Here is a 12,958-nt window from a genome sequence, read left to right as displayed (position 1 = left end):
GTCCTACGCACCACCATAGCGAAAGAAGCCCCCTCCTACGTAGCCACATTAGGAGGAGAGGATACCAGTATCTGGAGATGTGTCCAGTCCACTGGCCTCCCCTAGATCCTCATACCAGTCCTGCTGCAGTCCTGATTCTAGAGGGTCCTCAGACTCCTCCCATTTCTCTCCTGCGTCTGGCTGTTCCAAATAATGCTCAGACAATGATCTGGGCTGAATCGGCTCCGTCGGAGTCGACGTCGTACGACGTTGCTCCGGATCATCCGGAATAAGGATGGGGCTGCCACCGGCGGAATCGTCGACGTCGGACCCGGCGCCAAAGGAGGTCAACTGTGAGGCCCGCACTGTCCAGATCCGTTATCGGATCCTGAGGTCCCCAACGGCGCCGAGGCCGAAGCCGCTGGCGTTGAATCCGAAGTGGCCCCTGCTGACCCCGTGGGGCCCGAAGACCCACCCGAGGGTACAGCCCGCTCAAAGACGAGACGCATGGCCTCGTAGAATTCTTTAATTTGAGCTGGGGTCGATCCGGTCCCCGGAAAGGGGGGAAGACGCGGAGTCGACCCTGGCGACAGCTCCGCAGAACCGCGCTCGGAACGTTGACGTTCCCTAGACGCCTCGTCGGTCGACAGGCGTGGCGAAGACGAAGTCCGCTTAGACTTCTTCTTCTTTTTGTGCCTCTTACCTTCCGATGACCTCGAATGCGAGGAAGCGGACTTGGGGCTCCGGGAGCAGTGCCGCAACCTCCTCCTACTGCGAGACCGTGAACTCCGCGGAGTCGCGCTGACCGAAGACGAATGTCGGGCCGCAAGAAGCTTATGGGATCTCTCCCTCAAGGCCTTCGGCGCCATGGCCCGACAATCGGAGCACAAGGTGGAATCGTGGTCCTTGTCCAGGCACCAAAGACAAACTCGGTGCGGATCCATCACCAACATGGTGCGATGACACGCACCGAAACACCATGAATCCTGTCTTTCTCGAAGACATGACTCCAAACAATCAAAAAAGTGTTGACAAACCGAAGCAGGGTAGCTCTTTCCAAAACTGCGCTTAACCGGCGCAGAAGGAAAAGAACTGATGTACGCTCGCCGAGACGGCGTCTATATAGACAACCGTGATGTCATAGACGACTCCAATGACACTGACGACGCATGCGGATCCGAACGACGCCGTCCGACGGCGCGCGCAGGGTACTGCTCAGAAAAAACTCCGGATTCGAAGCTGACGTCAGGGAATTCTAAGGTAAGGTAAGGAAGCTGCAGCCAGAAGTCTCTATCAGATAACCTCCCTAAATTGAGTATGTAGGGGTGACCCTGATCCCAGGAAATCAATTTCCTGCAACCTGAAGAAAGAAGGACTGCTGACCTGAAAGCCCTGCAGAGACGACAGAGACAGCAACTGACTTGGCCCCAGCCCTACCGGCCTGCTTCCAGACTCAAAGAACCTGCACAGCGACACATACAGCGGGACCAGCGACCTCTGAGGACTCAGAGACTGACCTGCACCTAAAGGACCAAGAACCTCCGGAGGACAGAGGCTCTGTCTAAAAACAGCAACAGCGTGAGTCTTTACACTCTGCACCCGACGCCACTCGGAGCGAGTTCAGGAGAACCAACACCGCAGATAGGACTCCCAGGCGACTCCAACGATGTGGACACCCTGAGTCGACCGCCCTGCACCTCCACAGCGACGCCTGCAGAGAGGATCCAGATGCTCCCCCTGACCACAACTGACTGGTAACGAAGGAACCCGATGCCTGGACCACGCATTACACCGCAGCCCCCAGGACCGAGAGGAACTACCTACCAGTGCAGAAGTGACCCGCAGGCCGCGCTCATCCTAGCCCAGTCGGTGGCTGCCCCGAGAAGCCCCCCTTTTCCCTGCCTGCATGGCCAGAGTGACCCTTGCGTCCCTCCATTGCTTTCAACACAAAACCCAACACCTACTTTGCACAATGCACCCGGCCGCCCCTGTGCCGCTGAGGGTGTGTTTTGTGTGCCTGTGTGTTTCCACCCCAGGGCTCTACAAAACCCCCCTGGTCTGCTCCCTGAGGACGCAGGTACTTACCTGCTAGCAGACTGGAACTGAAGCGCCCCTGTTCTCCATAGGCGCCTATGTTATTTGGGCCCTCCTTTGACCTCTGCACCTGACCAGCCTTGTGTTGCTGGTGCTGAGGGTTTGGGGTTGCCTTGAACCCCCAATGGCGGGCTGCCTCTGACCAGGAGACTGAACTTGTAAGTGCTTTACTTACATGAGAAACTAAGTATTACTAACCTCCCCCAGGAACTGTTGATTTTTGCAGTGTCCACTTTTAAAATAGCTTATTACCTTTTTTTGCCAAAATTGTGTGTACTATTGTTTTAATTCAAAGTTCCACACTTACCTGTGAGAAGTACCTTACAATGTATGTACTTGCCTAAATTCTGAATATTGTGGTTCTAAAATAAACTAAGAAAATAATATTTTTCTATATAAAAACCTATTGGCCTGGAGTTAAGTCCTTGAGTGTGTGTGTTCTCATTTATTGCCTGTGTGTGTACAACAATTGCTTAACACTACCCTCTGATAAGCCTCCTGCTTGACCACACTACCACAAAATAGAGCATTAGTATCTAATTTTGCCACTATCAACCTCTAAGGGGAACCCTTGGACTCTGTGCACACTATCTCTCACTTTGAGATAGTATATACAGAGCCAACTTCCTACAACTACTTTTCCTCTGAGAGAGGGAAGAAATGCTTTAACCGCAAGCCTGATCTCCCGGAGCTCCAGAAGATTGATATGGAGCCCAGAGGCCTCTGATCTCTGCCTCTCCCATGTGGCTGCTCCATCCCAGAAGTGATGAGTCAGTCACTATGGATAGATCTGGTTGGGGAAGGCAGAGGGATCTGCCATTGACCCAATGGGGATTTGAAAGCCACCACTGAAGGTCTTTCACAGACCCCTTCGAGATCTGGACTATGTCAGAGAGATTTCCCTGATTCTGCGCCCACTGGAACTTCAGCCGGCATGTGTCACTAGCAGAATGCAGGCGGCCATGAGGCCCAGCAGCCTCAGAGTCAGTCTCACTGAAACCCAAGATAGAGGCTGAAAGACCAGATTCATAGCCTGAATATCTTGGACTTGCTTTTCGGGAGGATAGACCCAAAACTGCACTATGTTCAGAACAGCTCAGATGAAAAGAAGCACCTGAGAGGGAGTTAGGTGTGACTTAGGCACATTTATATTGAACCCCAGAGTGTGCAGGACGTTTGGTGTAGTCTGAAGGTGGGAGACAACTTTCTGGGGCGAGTCCACCTTCAACAGCCAGTCGTCGAGGTAGGGGAAGACTGAAACCCCCAACCTGCGTTGATGAGCTGCAACCACGCCATCACTTTGTGAACACCCGAGGGGCGCTGGTAAAGCCGAAGGAGAGCACAGTAAATGTAAAGTGCTCTTGACCTACCACAAATCGTAGTTAACGTCCGTGGGCAGGCAGGAATGGAATATGGAAATAAGCATCCTGCAAGTCCAACACTACCATTCAGTCTTCTAGGCACAAAGCAGACAGGACCTGAGCCAGGGTGAGCATTTTAAATTTCTCGTTCTTGAAGATGAGATTGAGGTCCTGAAGGTCTAGGATAGGATGAAAGCCCTGGTCTTTTTTGGGCACCAGAAAGTAGCAGGAATAACAACCACAACCCACTTCTGGAGCAGGGACCCTCTCTAGGGCTCCCTTGGCCAAAATAGCCGCAACTTCCTGGTGAGAAGTGTCAAATGATACTCCGGTATACTGCTGACTGATGGAGGCATGGCTGGTGTGGCAGATTGAAAGGGGAGTCGTTAGCCCCTTCGAACGATCTGCAAAACCCACCTGTCTGTAGCAATGGATTCCCAGTGGAGCAAGTGATGGTAAATCCTGCCACCAACTGAAGCAGAGTGAGGGGCGGACTAGGAGGGTCTGGAGGCTGCAGCAGGGGCAGGGGTGGACTGGGTAGACCTATTGTTCCCTGTCCCACAAGCCTGTTGGATTCTGCGTCCCCGGCCATGCAGCGGCTGAACAGGATGGGTGGCACGGTGGCTGGGAAAGTGACGCGAAAGGTGGACTGTTGGGGACGAGTGGCAGTGGAAAGACAGAGGGACCGAGCAGTAGCCCGGGAGTCCTTGAATCTCTCCAAAGCCAAGTCCACCTTGTCTCCAAAGAGATGGGAGCCATCAAAGGGCAAATCCATAAAAGTCTGTTAGACACCCCTTGAGAAACCAAATGTACGTAACCAGGCATGGCACTTCAAGGCCACCGTTGTCGTAACGGATCTACCTAGAGAGTCAGTCATGTCCAACCACATCTAATATTGAACTTTGCTGCATCTTTCCCATCGGGGACAGCTTGTGAGATGATAGTAAGGGCCTCCTCCAGTATCTGCGGCAGAACCTGTTGACCGTATCCCACAGAGAGTGGGTATAGCGGCCCAAAAAGCATGCAGTGTTCACTGACCGCAGTGCGAGACCGGAGGAAGAAAACATCATCTTCCCAAATTGTTCCAGCCTTTTTGATTCCCTATCTGGAGGTGCGGAAGGGAATGTGCCAGAGGATGAGGATGCCTGGATGACAAGGCTTTCAGGCATTGGGTGTTGGGACAGGAATTTAGGGTCGTTCGGGGCGGGCTGGTGGCGGCGTGCGATAGTCCTGTTCCTGTGTTGGGTCTGGACTAAGTACCCAAAAGGACATAGGTGAGGGCATCATTGAATGAAAGAAGAGGCTCAGATGTGGAAGTCCCTGGTTGAAGCACCTCCATCAGGAGATTAGACCTTACCTTAACAGTAGGCAGCTCAAGGTCTAGGACCGCAGCCATTCCAAGTTGCTCCCCCTGCCGTAGCCACAGTAAGAGGAGACAGCATGCCAGCGTCTGGAGAGGTATCCAGACCACTGGCCTCGCCCAACTCCTGTGCCCAGTCCATAAGGTCCCGGACTCCGCCAATCCTTCCCCGAATTCGAACCCATACGAATAAGGGTCAGAATCCAACCTGTGGTGAATAGGCCCCATCAAAGGAGGACTGCTCCCTCAAGGCCTTTGGGGGCATGGGCCAGCACTCGGAGCACGACTTCGGGTCGTGGTCGTGCTCCGGGCATCACAAACAGACCAGATGCGGATTCGTCACTGACATCATGGGGTGACAAGTCCTCACATGGTTTGAAGCCGGTCTTCGGGGACATCCCTCGATGCACCAAAAACTCACAAGAAGTTGACAAAAGAGTCAAAGTCAGTCAAAAAGTGACCAATGGTAGCTCTCTCTGGATCAGCACTTGGCGCAGAAAGAAAAGAACTGACGTCACTGTGCTGAGGTGGCGTTTATGTATTACGCGCGATGTCATCAAGGCGACTGACGCCAACAACGCCCACGGAGTCGACCAACGCCACCTACCAACACGCAAAGGTACTGCTCAAAGAAAAACATCTCCGGATCCAATTTCAAGCCTGGTGGTAAATTCGAAGGTAAGGAACCTGCAACTAGAAGTCTCTCTCATCAGATCTGCAGCCCAGCAACATCCAAAGCTTTGGGAGGACTGCAGACTGCCTGCCTTCAACGAAAATCAGATCTGCTCAAGAAGAAACCAACTTTAAAAGAAAAAGAACTCTGCCCTGAGGAACAGCACAACCGCCTCTGGATTCACGTCCGCACCCGATGCTCACGGCCTGAGTCCAAGTGGCCCACTGGCCCTGTAAAGGTTCCCCAGCGATTCTGAGTCAGAGTCTACCGTGGGCTGACCCCTGCCAGACTTTGCCTCAAAGCTTGCAGCCTGAAACCGAAGACCCCCTGACCACACCCTACCTGTTTCTGACAGCAAGGGACACCCCCTGCACCCAAAGCTCCAGGGCCTTGGGGAGCTGGACCGTCTGTGTGCCTACGTCCCCTAACTTCGAAACTAATCTGGGCATCTGCAGGTTTTCTTCTTTCATCCTCCTGGCCCGAGCCTGCAGCCTTTCTCCAAAACTGATCTCCCCCCATTAATTTGCATTGGGTGCCTGACAATGAGTTGGCACTGCACGTGGCTACCATTGTGCCCATGAGAGTTTAAGTTTGGTGCTGCCTTGTGCCCTGCCCAGGCACTCACCTCAACCTCAGAAGATCAATTCCTGGTAATGCTTTCCTCACCTGTGAGCAGGACATCTAAGGTTACCTTCCTTTCTCTATTGGTTAACCTTGGCCACCCAATGCTGTGTTGGAACACTGCAACCAGCAGCCCCTGTGCTGCTGAGGGTTTAAGTTTGATGTTGCCCTGAGCACCCCTTGGGCTTACCTCAACAACAGGAACTCAACCCCTGACATCGCTTTACTCACCCGTAAGCAGTGCATCTTTGTTCACCCGCAGTTTCCATTGGTTAATATTGGGTACCCGATTTTGAATTTGACCTCTGCACCCGGCCGTCCCTGTGCCGCTGTGGGTGCACTCTTGGTATTGATTTGAACCTTGCATGGTTTTGACCTAAAATTCAGAAGACTGGATTTGTAAGTTGTGTACTTACCTGCTGTAGGAGGCTGGACTGGCTTGTAGTGAGTACCAAGGGGTACTTGCACCTTGCACCAGGCCCAGTTATCCCTTATTAGTGTATAGGGTGTCTAGCAGCTTAGGCTGGTAGATAATGGTAGCTTAGCAGAGCAGCTTAGGCTGAACTAGGAGACGTGTGAAGCTACTACAGTACCACTTAGTGTCATATGCACAATATCATAAGAAAACACAATACACAGTTATACTAAAAATAAAGGTACTTTATTTTTATGACAATATGCCAAAGTATCTTAGAGTGTACCCTCAGTGAGAGGATAGGAAATATACACGAGATATATATACACAATAGCAAAAATATGCAGTATAGTCTTAGAAAACAGTGCAAACAATGTATAGTTACAATAGGATGCAATGGGGAAACATAGGGATAGGGGCAACACAAACCATATACTCCAAAAGTGGAATGCGAACCACGAATGGACCCCAAACCTATGTGACCTTGTAGAGGTTCGCTGGGACTATTAGAAAATAGTGAGAGTTAGAAAAATAACCCTCCCCAAGACCCTGAAAAGTGAGTGCAAAGTGCACTAAAGTTCCCCTAAGGACAAAATAGTCGTGTTAGAGGAATAATGCAGGAAAGACACAAACCAGCAATGCAACAACTGTGGATTTCCAATCTAGGGTACCTGTGGAACAAGGGGACCAAGTCCAAAAGTCACAAGCAAGTCGGAGATGGGCAGATGCCCAGGAAATGCCAGCTGCGGGTGCAAAGAAGCTTCAACTGGACAGAAGAAGCTGAGGTTTCTGCAGGAACGAAAAGGGCTAGAGACTTCCCCTTTGGTGGACGGATCCCTCTCGCCTTGGAGAGTCGTGCAGAAGTGTTTTCTCGCCGGAAGGACGCCAACAAGCCTTGCTAGTTGCAAATCGTGCGTTTGGCGTTTTTGGACGCTGCCGGGGCCCAGGAGGTCGCAAATTGGACCTGAAGAGAGAGGGGATGTCGAGCAAGACAAAGAGCCCTCACTGAAGCAGGTAGCACCCGGAGAAGTGCCAGAAACAGGCACTACGAGGATGCGTGAAACGGTGCTCGCCGAAGTTGCACAAAGGAGTCCCACGTCGCCGGAGACCAACTTAGAAAGTCGTGCAATGCAGGTTAGAGTGCCGTGGACCCAGGCTTGGCTGTGCACAAAGGATTTCCGCCGGAAGTGCACAGGGGCCGGAGTAGCTGCAAAGTCGCGGTTCCCAGCAATGCAGCCCAGCGAGGTGAGGCAAGGACTTACCTCCACCAAACTTGGGCTGAAGAGTCACTGGACTGTGGGGGTCACTTGGACAGAGTCGCTGGATTCGAGGGACCTCGCTCGTCGTGCTGAGAGGAGACCCAAGGGACCGGTAATGCAGCTTTTTGGTGCCTGCGGTTGCAGGGGGAAGATTCCGTCGACCCACGGGAGATTTCTTCGGAGCTTCTGGTGCAGAGAGGAGGCAGCCTACCCCCACAGCATGCACAAGCAGGAAAACAGTCGAGAAGGCGGCAGGATCAGCGTTACAGAGTTGCAGTAGTCGTCTTTGCTACTATGTTGCAGGTTTGCAGGCTTCCAGCGCGGTCAGCAGTCGATTCCTTATCAGAAGGTGAAGAGAGAGATGCAGAGGAACTCGGCTGAGCTCATGCATTCGTTATCTGAAGTTTCCCCAGAGACAGAGACCCTAAATAGCCAGAAAAGAGGGTTTTGGCTACCTAGGAGAGAGGATAGGCTACTAACACCTGAAGGAGCCTATCAGCAGGAGTCTCTGACGTCACCTGGTGGCACTGGCCACTCAGAGCAGTCCAGTGTGCCAGCAGCACCTCTGTTTCCAAGATGGCAGAGGTCTGGAGCACACTGGAGGAGCTCTGGACACCTCCCAGGGGAGGTGTAGGTCAGGGGAGTGGTCACTCCCCTTTCCTTTGTCCAGTTTCGCGCCAGAGCAGGGGCTAAGGGGTCCCTGAACCGGTGTAGACTGGCTTATGCAGAATTGGGCACCTCTGTGCCCAACAAAGCATTTCCAGAGGCTGGGGGAGGCTACTCCTCCCCTGCCTTCACACCATTTTCCAAAGGGAGAGGGTGTCACACCCTCTCTCAGAGGAAGTTCTTTGTTCTGCCATCCTGGGCCAGCCTGGCTGGACCCCAGGAGGGCAGCTGCCTGTCTGAGGGGTTGGCAGCAGCAGCAGCTGCAGTGAAACCCCAGGAAGGACAGTTTGGCAGTACCAGGGTCTGTGCTACAGACCACTGGGATCATGGGATTGTGCCAACTATGCCAGGATGGTATAGAGGGGGCAATTCCATGATCATAGACATGTTACATGGCCATATTCGGAGTTACCATGGTGAAGCTACATATAGGTAGTGACCTATATGTAGTGCACGCGTGTAATGGTGTCCCCGCACTCACAAAGTTCAGGGAATTGGCTCTGAACAATGTGGGGGCACCTTGGCTAGTGCCAGGGTGCCCTCACACTAAGTAACTTTGCACCTAACCTTTACCAGGTAAAGGTTAGACATATAGGTGACTTATAAGTTACTTAAGTGCAGTGTAAAATGGCTGTGAAATAACGTGGACGTTATTTCACTCAGGCTGCAGTGGCAGGCCTGTGTAAGAATTGTCAGAGCTCCCTATGGGTGGCACAAGAAATGCTGCAGCCCATAGGGATCTCCTGGAACCCCAATATCCTGGGTACCTTAGTACCATATACTAGGGAATTATAAGGGTGTTCCAGTAAGCCAATGTGAATTGGTCAAATTGGTCACTAGCCTGTTAGTGACAATTTAAAAGTAATGAGAGAGCATAACCACTGAGGTTCTGGTTAGCAGAGCCTCAGTGAGACAGTTAGGCACCACACAGGGAACACATACATGCACACCTATGAGCACTGGGGCCCTGTGTGACAGGGTCCCAGTGACACATACATATAGGCCACAAACCTATGAGCACTGGGGTCCTGACCAGCAGGATCCCAGTGACACATAACAAACATACTGAAAACATAGTGTTTTCACTATGAGCACTGAGGCCTGGCTATCAGGATCCCAGTGAGACAGTGAAAACAGTGACAAACACCCTGACATACACTCACAAACAGGCCAAAAGTGGGGGTAACAAGGCTAGAAAGAGGCTACCTTCTCACACTTGCAAAACTGCATTCTTGTTTTTCTCTCATAGGTTAACATCGCTTGAACTAAAAGATTGCTGTTTTTTGAAACTACAAAGTATTGTAAATCTACTTACCTGATTACAAAGTTTTTGGGTTTGAAACATATATAAAAAGAAGTGATACTAAATTGGTCTCTGATTTTTTCTTTAGGTGTGTGTCTCATTTATTACCTCTGTGAGTAGAACAAATGCTTAGCACTATCCTCTGATAAGCCTAACAGCTCGCCCACACTACCAGAAAATTGAGCATTAGACTTATCTACTTTTGCCTCTGCAATACCAATTGGGGATCCACTGGACTCTCTACACAGTATACTTCATGTTAGTGCAGTATAAAGAGAACCAGCTTCCAACAGTGCTCCTCACTAAAGATGTCTGGAGTGTCATCCAGAGTCTTGTGCACCATTTCTAATCGACAAGCATTTTTGGTCCTGAAGGGTCTTCGTGAATCGGAAAGATTTACAGGAGTCACAGTCAGCCTCTCGATGATCTAGGGAGAGGCACAGATTACCACACAAGATGGTGGTTGGTATGTAGAAATTTGGCGTGGCACCGAGGAGAGAGGCGAAATGGAGTCCGTTCCATCAGGGTAGCATTTCCTTCGGTGCTGCGTTGAAGGTAGGCAGAGTTGGGTATTGGCGCCCCGAACAGCAGGTGGTCACTGTCAGACCCGACGAACCGAGGAGAGTGCTAACATGGAAGAAGCGCATATGAAAACAATAGAGCTGAAATAGGTAAAGTATGGATAAAACTCAAACCGGAGTGAGTCAAAATACAAGGCTGAGACACATTCAAACCAGTTAGTGGAGGGAAAACAATCTAACAAAGGAGTTGATGCCCATGTGCAATATCAACAAGAGGAGGATTCACTTGATCGCCTGACTCGGAATTTTTTTGGGAAGAAAAATAACTTGCACCACTCGGTACCCAGCACTTTATGGCAGGAGTATGTAAAACGTGTATCTACAGCCACACATGCCATCAAACATACATGCCTCTCCCTATTGTAATCATGCCTGTGATACCCCTATTCTCATTTGTTAAGGGCTACAAGGGTGCACTCACCAAGAGCTTTGTGACAGACAGCAGATTTACTATAATCAGGGCATGCTGCAAGGCTTCCCTATAATACTGGTCTCAATGTATGGCCCCAATGTTGAACGCCTCAACTTCTTTGCAGACATCTGGCACTTCACCACCACCATGGGACCTTGCTCGATACTCTGGGGACAGGGATATCAATGTGATTCTGGATTAAGACACAGATAGGTCAATCAACATCAGCGCCCTCATCCCAGTTCCACCGCCCAACTTAACACACTTATGCAGGATACAACCTCCACACCAAATGGAGCCTTTGCCATGTGCCCAGTGCTGAAGTTGCATGCATCAACTCTATGCACAATGCCCAGTCTCAAATAGATCACTGGCTAGTTCCCCTGAGACGCGCTGACCTGGACTACCAGTGTGCTTCACCTTGCTAGAAGCCTGTCTGATAATGCCCCTGTACTGTTGGAACTGCCTCTCCTTTCTGCTGATGCTAGGCCCTTCTCGTGCAAGCTAACCACATGCACACTCCATGACCCTGTCTTCCGGGATTAACTTCAAGCAGCAATACTTGAATACTTCACCCAGTATGAGCTGTCAGTTGACTGCCTAGCCATATTGCAGAATGAGTTCAAAGTGGTTATACGTGGAGTTTGTCTCGCAAAACATTCAGGCATACTTAAGGCAATACATACTCAATTGCTCCAATTGGAAACTGACATTCAAAACATTGAATTGTAGTTTTTCTAAGCCATAGATACACAGACACTTGCTGCTCTCAAAGAGCGACTGTCTAAATACGATGAGGTGGTGCTCAGGGAAAGTCACTATTTGGGCTGAGAGACGACGGCTAGACGTGATGGTGAAAGACAGAGCTGGGAAGACACTGGCAGGGCTGCTTCGTAGTCCCTGGGCAAGTGACTATCTCAATGAACTCAAAGACTATCAACAAGTCGCCCACATGGTTCCTAATGAGATCCTCCAAGTTAGGACGGACTTCTTCAAAGACGTATATTGTTCACAGACAGTCCATGACACAGGTACTCTGCAAGCATTCTTTGATATTATCCAACTACTCTAGCTAGATGCTGGGCCCCGCCTTTAACTTGATGCACCCTTCATGCTGGAGGAAGTTGCGAAGGTGATCCAAAGCATGCAAGAGAAAAAGGCACCAGGTTTATCCTCACCACAGCCTTCTACACAGAACTATGAACCACTTTTGGCCCCTGATCTACAGGCAATATTCGAAGAATCCTTAACACTCGTCGTCCCAATACCATCCTTGCATGAGGCGGTCATTGTCACTATAGTGAAACCTGGCAAGCTAGCAAATAGATGTGACTCTTATAGGCTGCTATGAAAGATTAATGTTGATATTAATTTAGCAGCAAAGGTGATTGCGAATCGCCTCCTACCAGACATATTTAGACCCAATCAATCTAGGTTTGTACCTGCCACTCCACTTCAAACAATCTCCAAACAATTTTTTCACTTATGAACATTATTAAACCCCAGCTTAGTGCAGCTGCAATACTACTTGACACCACAAAGGCATTTGATTCCCTAGACTGGCTGTATCTGTTGTAGCCCCTTACATGTATTGGGATTAGCATTACATTTTTACACCTGATCAAATTACGCTTTCCTAACCACATGATTATGCATTAATGGCGTAACCATCCTATCCTTCCCAGTGTTCAGAAGTAATAGGCAGGGTTGTTCCCTGTCATCGATCCTCTTTGCAACACCAAAGGAGCCCCTGGTGGCTCGACTGCGTCAGTACCACTTGCATAAAGGGCTCGTCTTCACTGCCAGGAGAATACTCATGTCCTTGTACATGGACGATGTCACATTATACATCTGTGACCCTCAGATCAGTACTTCCCCAAGGACATCCACTTTGGTGGATATTCTGGGATCTCCATTAACTGGTCCGAATCAATCTTGCTTCCCCTCAACCTAGTTACAGACCAATTTGTGCTAGACTACCAACTTCAGTGGATGAACGAACCGGTCCACTATCTGAGCCTCTGGCTCAGTAGAGACACTGATGAGCTCTGGAAAGTAAACTATGGCCAGGCTTGAGGAGAGTAATTTAGTAGAGGGTGCCACTATCTATAGCGGAGAGAATCACCATCGCTAAGATTTTTGTCCTTCCCATGTTTCTTTATTTATTCATCAATATCCCCATCCTCCTAACGGACCTCCTTCTAGAACGGTTATGCTCTAACTTGGTGCTTTGG

The 12,958-nt window shown here is 50.3% G+C and overlaps 1 protein-coding gene across 3 annotated transcripts in view; it reads right to left on the bottom strand.

The window, feature by feature from the left end:
- PTPN4 (protein tyrosine phosphatase non-receptor type 4) overlaps window positions 1–12,958 on the bottom strand; it is a 975,501-nt gene that overhangs the window by 517,127 nt on the left and 445,416 nt on the right. The window lies entirely within an intron of this gene.

The sequence above is a fragment of the Pleurodeles waltl genome, chromosome 3_1, assembly GCF_031143425.1.
Source record: "Pleurodeles waltl isolate 20211129_DDA chromosome 3_1, aPleWal1.hap1.20221129, whole genome shotgun sequence".
NCBI classification, from domain to species: Eukaryota; Metazoa; Chordata; class Amphibia; order Caudata; family Salamandridae; genus Pleurodeles; species Pleurodeles waltl.
The sequence above is the reverse complement of the archived record's forward strand: the minus strand, read 5'-3'. Positions and strand labels throughout refer to the sequence as shown.